This window comes from Ictidomys tridecemlineatus, chromosome 1 (genome assembly GCF_052094955.1).
Source record: "Ictidomys tridecemlineatus isolate mIctTri1 chromosome 1, mIctTri1.hap1, whole genome shotgun sequence".
In the NCBI taxonomy this organism is placed as follows: domain Eukaryota; kingdom Metazoa; phylum Chordata; class Mammalia; order Rodentia; family Sciuridae; genus Ictidomys; species Ictidomys tridecemlineatus.
In genome coordinates, this window is record NC_135477.1 from 111070480 (window position 1) to 111080666 (window position 10187).

Sequence of the window (10187 nt, forward strand, 5' to 3'; positions counted from 1 at the left end):
GTATTTTCAGAACTTCCTTGAATGATTCTTACTTTGAGAATCTTTTATTTTTGTTAGGTGGAATAGACTTGGAAAAGAATATTTTTGACTGGGAGCAGTGGCACATAGCTATACTCCTAGCAACTTGGTAGATTGAGGCAAGAGGATCACGAGTTCAAAGCCAGCCTCAGTAACAGTAGCAAACTAAGTAATTCAATGAGACCTTGTCTCTAAATAAAATACAAAATGGGGATAGGGATGTGGCTCTGAGGTCGAGTGGTCCTGAGTTCAATCCCTGGTACCAAAAAAAAAAAAAATTTTTTTTTTTTGTAAAAAATATATATATCCCCTGCAAGGTACAATATCCACAGACAAACTTATCCCCATGTGGCAGGGCAGGGGCCACAAGGCCCATGAACAGCAGAACTTGGTGTAGCAGACATCTGGGCCAGCCTCCACCACGAGAAGATGGGAGCTGAATTTGACTTGACTGCAAAAAAAAGAATATTTGTAATCCAACTGTTATTAAATCTTCTGTCTTCATCTTGTAAACTAGTTCATTATTCCATCTCTCTTTTCCTGACTTGGTCTCCCCCTTTCTAGGTAGCTAAAAGAAGCCAATTGACACTTTACCCAATATTGCCCAATCACTTTACCCTTCCAAAACAGTTTACCATTTTTCCAGCTTCCATTTGTAATTTTCTCAGTCTGTTCCACTTTTGCAAAACCCTTGTTCACCATTTCTGCATTCAATGCTCAAGCACAAATCCAAGGCCACATGCTTAATGTTTTTGAAGGGTAGTACCTTAGATTTAAGTTCCAATTTCTATTTCAGATACCTATATTTAAAACAACAATCATTTAACCTGGGAATGGTGGCACAAACCTATATTCCCAGAGACTCCGGAGGCTGAGACAGGAGGATAACAAATTTAAGGCTAGCACTGGTAACTTAGGAGAAACCTATCTCCAAATAAATGAACAAACAAGTAATAAAAAGACTGGGGATATATCTCAGTAGTAAAGTACCCTTGCATTCTGTCTTAGCACTAAAAAGAAAAAAGAAGAAAAAAAAGTATCTCTGCAACTACCACTTATTTATTTGTGAACTGTTCCACACTGTAATGAGTTCATTTTGGACAATTTTCTGCTGGTCTCTTTGGGAGATACCTATGTATGTGCAAAAGGTCACTCTTTGATCTAAATGGTCCAAGTCCAAATGTATGGAGATTAGCTGGTACTATAGTTCAGGGCACTTTAGTTGTCCTCCACAAGTCTCCTCTGAATAAGAATCCATATTTTTCACACAGTGGTGGAAATATTTCAAGACAGTTATCACCAATGTAAAGTTCTCATGAAAACTTAACATGGATATGGTTCATGTGGTAGCGGGCTCACCTGGCATGCGTGGGGCCCAGGTTCCATCCTCAGCACCACATACAAACAAAGATGTTGTGTCCGCCGAAAACTGAAAAATAAATATTAAAAAAAAAACCTTAACATATGTTATTTTTGCTGTTGGCCTTGGGCCAAAGTAAATCACAGGGCCAATCTCATGAAAATGAACAAATATTAAGTGATATGATATATTAATGTATATTAACAAAATTGGGTATCAACTGGTATTTGTAGATACTTGGAAAAGGTGTGGCAATATTTTTATTATCATTATTTCTTGAATTTCTGCTTTATCTACAATGAGATTTTATTAGTACTATTATAAAAACAAGCAAACTAATAATAAAAATAAATTGTTTTCCCAATATAATCAGGTTTTCAAGAATGATACAGGTTAATGCTCTGAAAAATTGGGATTTATTCCTTGTCAAAATAATAAAGACAAGATTTCAATTTCTGCTGATAATATATAATAATGTTTATTTTTTTACTATATACTATATATATTTTTACTATATATACATAGTATGCTAACTAGAGCCACCAAGATGTTTATAAAGAGAAAATTTATTTAAATTTTGCTCAAATAATGTAGTATAATTAAAAATTAAACACAGGTATATATAAAAATTTATGCATGATCGGTGTTCAGTACCTATCTTACACCATCTTGTATGTTTCAAAATGTAGTGCAAGGTATAATTAATATTTACTTGTATTTGTTTCTCAAGAATATGATTTCTCTATTAAACACTCCTAAGAAACTGCCAAGCATAAGACTTTTAAAAGATGACATTGTCAGTGTCTTCTAAGATTTTTACAACACCTTGGTTAGCTTTAACTAGAAAAGTCTTTTCTTACTGAAATAAAAAATAAAACAAAATTTTTACATGTTTAGGTGCTCAGAGGAAATGTAGCTAACATCATGTTTCTGTACTCTTCTGTATCTTCTTGAAATGCAAATGTCTCTAGGTAAACAAAAATCCAATAAAGTACCAAAGCTTCTGTAGGCATACAAATAAAATAATTAATGACTTTCCTTGCTCCCTCATTCAATATATAGGTAAGGTTTTAGTTTATATGAACTATATTATGTTTATTTCATCATTCCCATTCACAGTTATAAAGTGAATCTTTCTTTAAACTATGTCAATCTCCTCTCCCAGGCTTTGTTCAAATGAAGTGAGCATAGATAATAGATTGCAGACAAAAAATATGCAAGACTCTGGATAAAAACTTAAATAAATTTCCTCAATGTCTTATATCTGGAATGACTATAATTATGAATATTCCATAATTTTATTTCATTCATTTATTTATTGATAGATACCTAGGCAGCATTCAGAAAGTGGGGGAGAGTCAGAAATAGTGACATACTAAGCAACCCAGTGACACCCTGTCTCTAAATAAAACTCAAAATAGGGCTGAGGATGTGACTCAGTAGTTGAATGTCACTTAGTTCAATTCTTAGTACCAAAAAAAGAAAAAGAAAAGAAAGCAGGGAGAGAATAAGAAAATAATAAAAATATTGTGATCTATCATTTTTTCTAATTAGGTACACATGAACATTGGTCAGGAATCCTATCATTATCTTGTGCATAAATATGAAAAGAACATGCACCTTATTTACTCCTATTTTGTTATGTGAATGTATATGGACAAAAAGTATAAAGTCAGAAAAGGGAAAAGAAATATACAGAATGTAAATATGGGAACCAATATCCTTTATGATTTAATTAAGAACATATGGTCATACAATTAGCCCTAGGATCTGAAATTCTGTGTAATAGTTTCACAGGCAATTTTTGCAGGAACTTGTTTTGTTATATCATTTGTTAAAAAAAAATAAAACCTAAAATAGAAAGAATAATGGAAATTTGATAATTAAAAATGAAACAGAATATACAGGTTATACAAGAATAAGATTAAGAATAATGCCTACTTATAAAATAAGGTCTTACCCATTTGAGAAAAATGGGGAATATATTGCATACAATTTATGCATTATATTATTCTTTTTAAAAATATATTTTAGTTACTGATAGACCTTTATTTTATTTAGTTAACATAAACTGCTAAGAATCAAACACAGAGCCTCACACATGACAGGCAAGTGTGCTACATCTGAGCCCCAGCCCCAGCCTTATATTATTATTTTTTAATAGAAAATATGTTTTCAAGATGGAAATATTAAACCACATAATCTTTCTAAATAAATAACAAAAATGTAGATAACTAATCTCTCCAATTGCAACCCACAATTAAACTAAGGGTGGAATGAAATTCTCAGATTTAATGAGAGAGGAGTATGGAGCTGTTATGGTATACAGCCATTGAAAGAGGGAGATGTAGGCAGAAATCAATGACACAAAATATCCATTTATCAGTTCTTTTGATGTGTGCATCAATGTTGAGAAAGTATAAATGAACTAAGATACATATCTATATAGAGGATGCTATCAAAATCCACTTTAAGGTGTAAAAAAAAAATAGATCCCATTTCTACCAAAAAACAAAACAAAAAATTCCCCTGCTAAAGAAGAAGGAGAATAAGAAGGCAATTTGCAGTGCTGCAAAGAGAATATTTTTGTGGATTTCTTAAAGACCCAGAAGAATCAAGATGATATTGATAAACCAGAATAAAGGAGACTCTTAGAAAACCCTTCAAGGAATATTGCTACCACAGAGATCTGAAATAGAATACTTGACAGAACCCAATAGAACCCAGTATCTGATTTAAGCTTGGAGGAGGCAGATGAAAGAGAATGAGACTGTGAGAGAGGAATCAGGGACAGAAATTGTCAGCCTATCTGTAGAACCACTGGGCTGTTCAGAACCTCTCTTTTCTTTTCTGACCATAGTATTTGTCTTCTCCTCAAGTTCAAAAAAGGATTATAAACAGTAAAGATTTGCTTGGGGAGTATAAACGGACACATTTTAACAGGGCTCTGGAGCACCACTGAAAGCCCACAACTGAAAAATCTGACCATCTACCTGGATATAAAAGAAACATTATTTTTGTCTAAAACCAATTGATTAAATATATCACTCTATTTTGAAAATAGTTATTTTTCCTTTTGGCAAACAAAACAGTCTAGCTTTACAGAGTAGTTCCTGAGTAACTTCTTGCCAGAGAAGCATAGATATTGAACCTGCAACTGTTGCTTTATGCTTCCAAGGTCAATGATAGATAAAGCTAATATAAATTAATTAGATAGAAGGATCATGAAATGAAATAAATTTTATGGATTATAAACTGAGCTTCTTTAAGTAATCTCATATTTGTTAAGCCTCCTTAATTCTTCCTGGAGTGAGAACCGGTGAGTCAAACTATCAGGCATGCAGGAGATTCTGAACAGGCAGGTTTGGGAAGTTTTAACAGCTTGTTCATGATACTGGAAATTCTTAGAACAGAAGGTATACTCTTTAAAATGCAAACATAAATGATTCTGCTTCTCCTCATTATTATTAACCTTCATCAACATGAAGTTCATCAAGGTGAATAAATCAAAGATACGTGTTTATAATATTCTCTGGGATTGGTTATTAAATGGCATAAACATTTTTAACCAGACAAAATCATATGATCTGAAAAATATGGAAAATCATACAGATTTTTCACTTCTGCATACATCTCCTATACAAGTTACTAGAACATTAAATTAAAAATTATGCAATAAAAATGAATAAAAGAGGTATCTCATGAAAATAGAAGAGAGATCAATAGACTAGAGGAAGGGTAGGTAACAAGATGAAGGGAAGGGAGGAAGGCTTGGGTAAGTAAGGGGTATAAAATCTACCAAATAATGCTATGCCCATGTATGGGAGGGCACACAGTGAGTTGAGTGTGTGTGTGTGTGTGTGTGTGTGTGTGTGTGTGTGTGTGTGTGTATTGCTCTAACATAATAATAGTATTAGAATAGAGGTCTATGGAGTGAAGAATGTATATCAGGAGAAGGGGGGAGGTGAGGGAAAGGGAAGTTTCCACGGAATGATATTGATCAAATTATTTGCATGTACAAACAACAAAATGCATCCCACCATTATGTATACTTCTAATGCACAAAAAAAAAATAATGTTCAAATAATATAAATGTAGGAATCAGTGTTCAAAAACTCCACCCTTTCAAAAACTCTGCCCTTTCCAAATTTATAGAAAATTGCAGAATTTCAGCTATACATGAAACTTGGGTCATTAGCAGGATATACTATGACTTTTCCATTTAATTTATTAATAATCTTTGTTTATTTAAACATTTATTAAGAAGTAATTCACATACTCTGAAATCAACCAATTTGCTGGGTTTAATATACTCAGAGTTGTCAAATCATTGGTAATATCTGTTTAGAATATTTTTATCATAACAAAAGTAACCCCCAACTACTGCATTCAGGATGTCTACCTATAGACTTGTGTATTCTGAACATGTTAAACAAATGGAATCACACACCACTCCTTTAAAAAAAACTGGTTAATTTTGTTTAATATAATGTTTCAAAGGATAACTCCTATTCCAGTGTGTTAGAATTTTATTCTTTTTTTAAATCACTAAATAGCATACTACAATTTTTTTAAACAAGCAGAAGTTTACAAACATCTGGTGATGAGTATTTTAAATATTGATCAGCACATTGTTTGACTGAGTTGGTCATTTCATTCTCCGTACAGATATCACTCTATTATGTCTCCTAGCTTTCCATGGTGCATTTGTCTGACCTGCCACCCTCATCACCACCCATATTTATTATCTCTACAACAGTAAAGTGTGTCTTTTCAAAGCATGAGTCAGTTCATGTCAATCCTCTGCTCTCAATAGTTAGGCCTATCATAAAAAGAACAATCCACACCTTATAAGAATATACAAGTCCCTTTATGATTTGCTTCCATTAATCTTGGGACTGTCTTTCTTAGTTTTTCTCCTCATGAAGTTTATCCAAATGTCTCTGGTCTTTCTGTTTCTTAAAAACTTCAAAATTTTTCCCAATTTAAAATTTGCTTCAGGGGTTCCTTCTGTCCCAGATTTCCTTAAAACAATGATTAAAATTGAGCACTGTTTTTAGCAAACTGGAGGTCACTGGGGATCTAGTCAAATGAGTTTCTGTGGAACGATAGGAGTCAGTTTCAGAGAAAAAAATTGGAGAGGAACTGGAAATTACAGTACAGACAATTCTTTCATTAAGTTTATTGCAAAGGTGAGCAAAGAAATGAAGCAAGAAATACAAGTAAAAATAGAGTCAAGAGAAAATTTATTTTTCATTTGCAAAATTATTTAAAACTTTTCTTTTTTATATATCAATTGAAAATCAATTTTAAAAAGAAAAACAGTTTATGAATCAACAAAAAGTCATAAAAAGAAAACTAGAAATATTTTTATTTTTTAATAAAAATACTGAAAATGTAAGGATATATTTAAATTCTACTTGCTTTCTTTATTCCAAAGGTACTATTTTTCTGTTCACATGATAATACTATAGTATTATCTCTCTCTCTCTTTCTCTCTCTTTATCTCTCTCTCTGTCTAGTTGACCAGGAAAGCAATGAAAATAACCCATCTTCTTCTTAAAAAGAAACACTGAATTCTAAAACACAGTCTGAATTTTAATTAATAATATTGTATCCCTGAGGAGTCTCAAAAAATAAAAAAATTAAGAAACAAAAATCATAATAAGTCTAAAAATCAGTAACCAGTCAATTGAAATCCATTTACCCAACACATAAAAGGGAAGCCGTCAATGTATTTTATAACTCTGGCAGACTCCAGAGTAATATTGATTTATTTATTGATTTTTAAAATATTTGTGGGAAGTATTATTATAAGGTTATATGTGCATACTAAGGTACTGGAATTTAAAGGCTTTCCTTTGGAGAAGAAATGTATGGAAGTTTTTGTTAAAGAGAAAGGCTATTCTCTCTGATATGTGGATGCTAATTCACAATAAGTGGTAGTGTAGGGGAATAGAAGTTCACTGCATTAGACAAAGGGTAATAAAGGAAATGGAATGGGGATTGGAATAGGAAAGACAGTAGAAAAAATTGGATATAACCTTCCTATGTTAACATGTGATGAATACAGGACCAGTGTAACTTCACTTCATGTGCAGAATGAAAGATTACACAGCAACAATGAGTCCATCCCTTTACTCCTCTATTCTCTGTGTCCTCTTCTTGGGTCCTAAGAAAATGAGTACTGGCAGGTGAAAAGTCAAGAAATGCACTGCAATGTTATATTTCTAAATTAAGTCCTTGACACTCACTTATTTATAGCCATCTTCTTTAAAAACTTTTGCTCACCTTGTTATTGTTTCAAGTGTATATAATAGAATAGTAATAATGTTGTGATAGAAAACACAACAGACTTTTTCAAACCCCTGTGTTAAATGTGGTAAATTCATGATATTACAATTTTTAGTGAAATGTATGTTTGAAGGTGGCATTGTAGTGAGCCGAAATATACTGTTTAGGTAAAAGTAACTTTCTTCAAATATAAGGAACTTGATATCTTCAAAATGTTATCTTGTAAGAATTAACATATAAATGCTTATAAAATGTATCTTAATCAAACTACAAAAGCACTATGAGACAACTATTAGCTATTGAGCTAAAATGAGTAGCTATATATTTTTTCTTTTTAAGATTTTATGTATTTTTAATTGACAAATAATAATTGTGCACACTTAAATGGGTCAAAGTTCGTGATCTCTATATACATTGTAGAGTCACTCAAGCTAATTAAGATAAGTGGCATATGTGCAGAATGAAAGATTACACAGCTGTTATGGTTTAAGTGAGCTGTGTCCCCCAAAAGCTCACATGTAAGACAATGCAAGAAGGTTCAGAAGAGAAATGATTGGGCTGTGTAAATCTTAACCTAATCAGCAAATTACTAATTCAGTGAGTGGTAACTGAAGTGGTGTGGCTAGAGGAGTTGGAATTGGGGTCATGGCTTTGGGGTATATATTTGTATCAGCCAATGGGAGATCTCTTTCTCTCTAATCACCATGTGAGCTGCTTCTCTCTGTCACTCTCTTCTGTCATGATGTTCTGCCTCACCTTGAGCCCCAAGGAATGGAGCCAGACTTCTATGGACTAAGACCTCTGAAATCATGAGCCCTCAAATAAGCTTTTCCTCCTTTAAAGTTATGCTGTTTGGGTCATTTAGTCACAGAAGCCAAAAACCTGACTAAAACAACAGGCTTGGGGGGGGGGGAAAGAAAGAAATTCTGTCATTCCAGAACCATGCGATGGGACTGGAGGACATAATGCTTATTAAAATAAGCTAGGCACAGAAAGATAAATGCTGAATGGTCTCATTTATATGTGGAATCTAAAAAAAGTTAGTCTCATATAAATAGAGTAGAAAGGTGGTTACCAGAATCTGAGGATGGACAGGATGGGAAACAGAAAGATAGACAGTAAAAAGTTTCAGATTAGAAATAATAAGTTGTACCAATCTATTGAATTGTACAGTGAGAATAGTTAATGTCATTTATATCATATTTTCTTAAAGAATTGATTTTTAATACTGGCTCATTCTTAAAATTACCTCTTTCATAGAAATAGTGTATAAGCATGCAATTAAATTTTTAAGAAAATCTTGATCAATTTCAAATTTTAACCAAGATAATGCTTGTAGATGATACAGAAAAAGACAATTTTATCATTAATTTCTCACAGAGAAAAAAATTAAATCATGAAGTATTCTGCAAAGCAGGTATAAATAAAATTATGCATTTAAACTATAAAGTAGAAGACTACTTGTTATTCTAGACAGGATAGAAAATGTAATGGCTTCAGAGGGCCCCTTCTTCATGAAATGTGAAGATGAAAGGACAAACTCAAAATAGAATAATAATAGAACTCAAAAACAAAACTAAATAAGATAACACAAATCTTCAATTAGGGTCATTTATATAAGCCATTATTTATATAACAGGCCTCATTTTTTTAAATCTATTTTCATTGAAAAAATATGCTGAAATAGTAAGATACTGTTAGACCAAGAGCTGTCATAATTACTGTTACTACATTCCTAGCCTTTGAAAATTGAATCTGCTTCTAAATTGTGAACAAAGTGAATTATATTTTTGGATGTTTTTATTCCTAATCCATTCACACAAAGTTAATATATTCAGCATATTAATTTTTTCAAATGATGAGAAATAAAGATGGAAATAACAAAGATTTTGATATAAATGCTTTTGAAATATAGGTTTTATATATTTATATTTCTATATAAATATTTTTATATTTAACACTTCTGTAGTATCAGGGCCATATGCAAAGCTTTTCTAAAATGTGCACTGCTTTTGTCAGCGTATTTACATATTTTCAGTTTAAAATATTAGTACTGTTCATTCAGTTCAAATTGAATATTCAGAAAATTATTACATAATAATGCTGTAGGTAGAATAAAGGAACAGGAGGAATAAAGATTGTTGACTTTTTTTAATAAATGAGAACTCACTGGAACATTTTGTTACTCTTGTAGAGATAATAAGTGGTACAGTAGCTTCTGAATTTGTACCAACCCTTATTTATAAAAGTAATAATGATATGTTTCTTTAGTTTTGAACAGAAACTGATTACAAAACTTCAAACCACTATTAAAGAACAAGCTATAATCACGAAAACTTCAGTAATGTTAAAGTAAATGTTCATTGAAAAAATAGGATATAAGAGAAAACAGAAAAAAAAAGCAACAAATGAAAATAACTTCATCTTTAGTAGAGAAACTTGCTACATCACACCATTCATGGCAGAGACATAAAACCATATTCAGTGTTAACAGAGGTGGCTAACTGAAGCTCTA

General features: G+C 32.0%; 1 non-coding gene across 1 annotated transcript; it reads right to left on the reverse strand.

Annotated features, from left to right (window-relative positions):
• Positions 1–338: 338 nt before the first annotated feature.
• Positions 339–474, reverse strand: LOC120885999 (small nucleolar RNA SNORA5). Its single transcript, XR_005728783.1, has one exon. It is a non-coding gene; the product is annotated as a small nucleolar RNA SNORA5 (small nucleolar RNA).
• Positions 475–10187: the final 9713 nt, after the last annotated feature.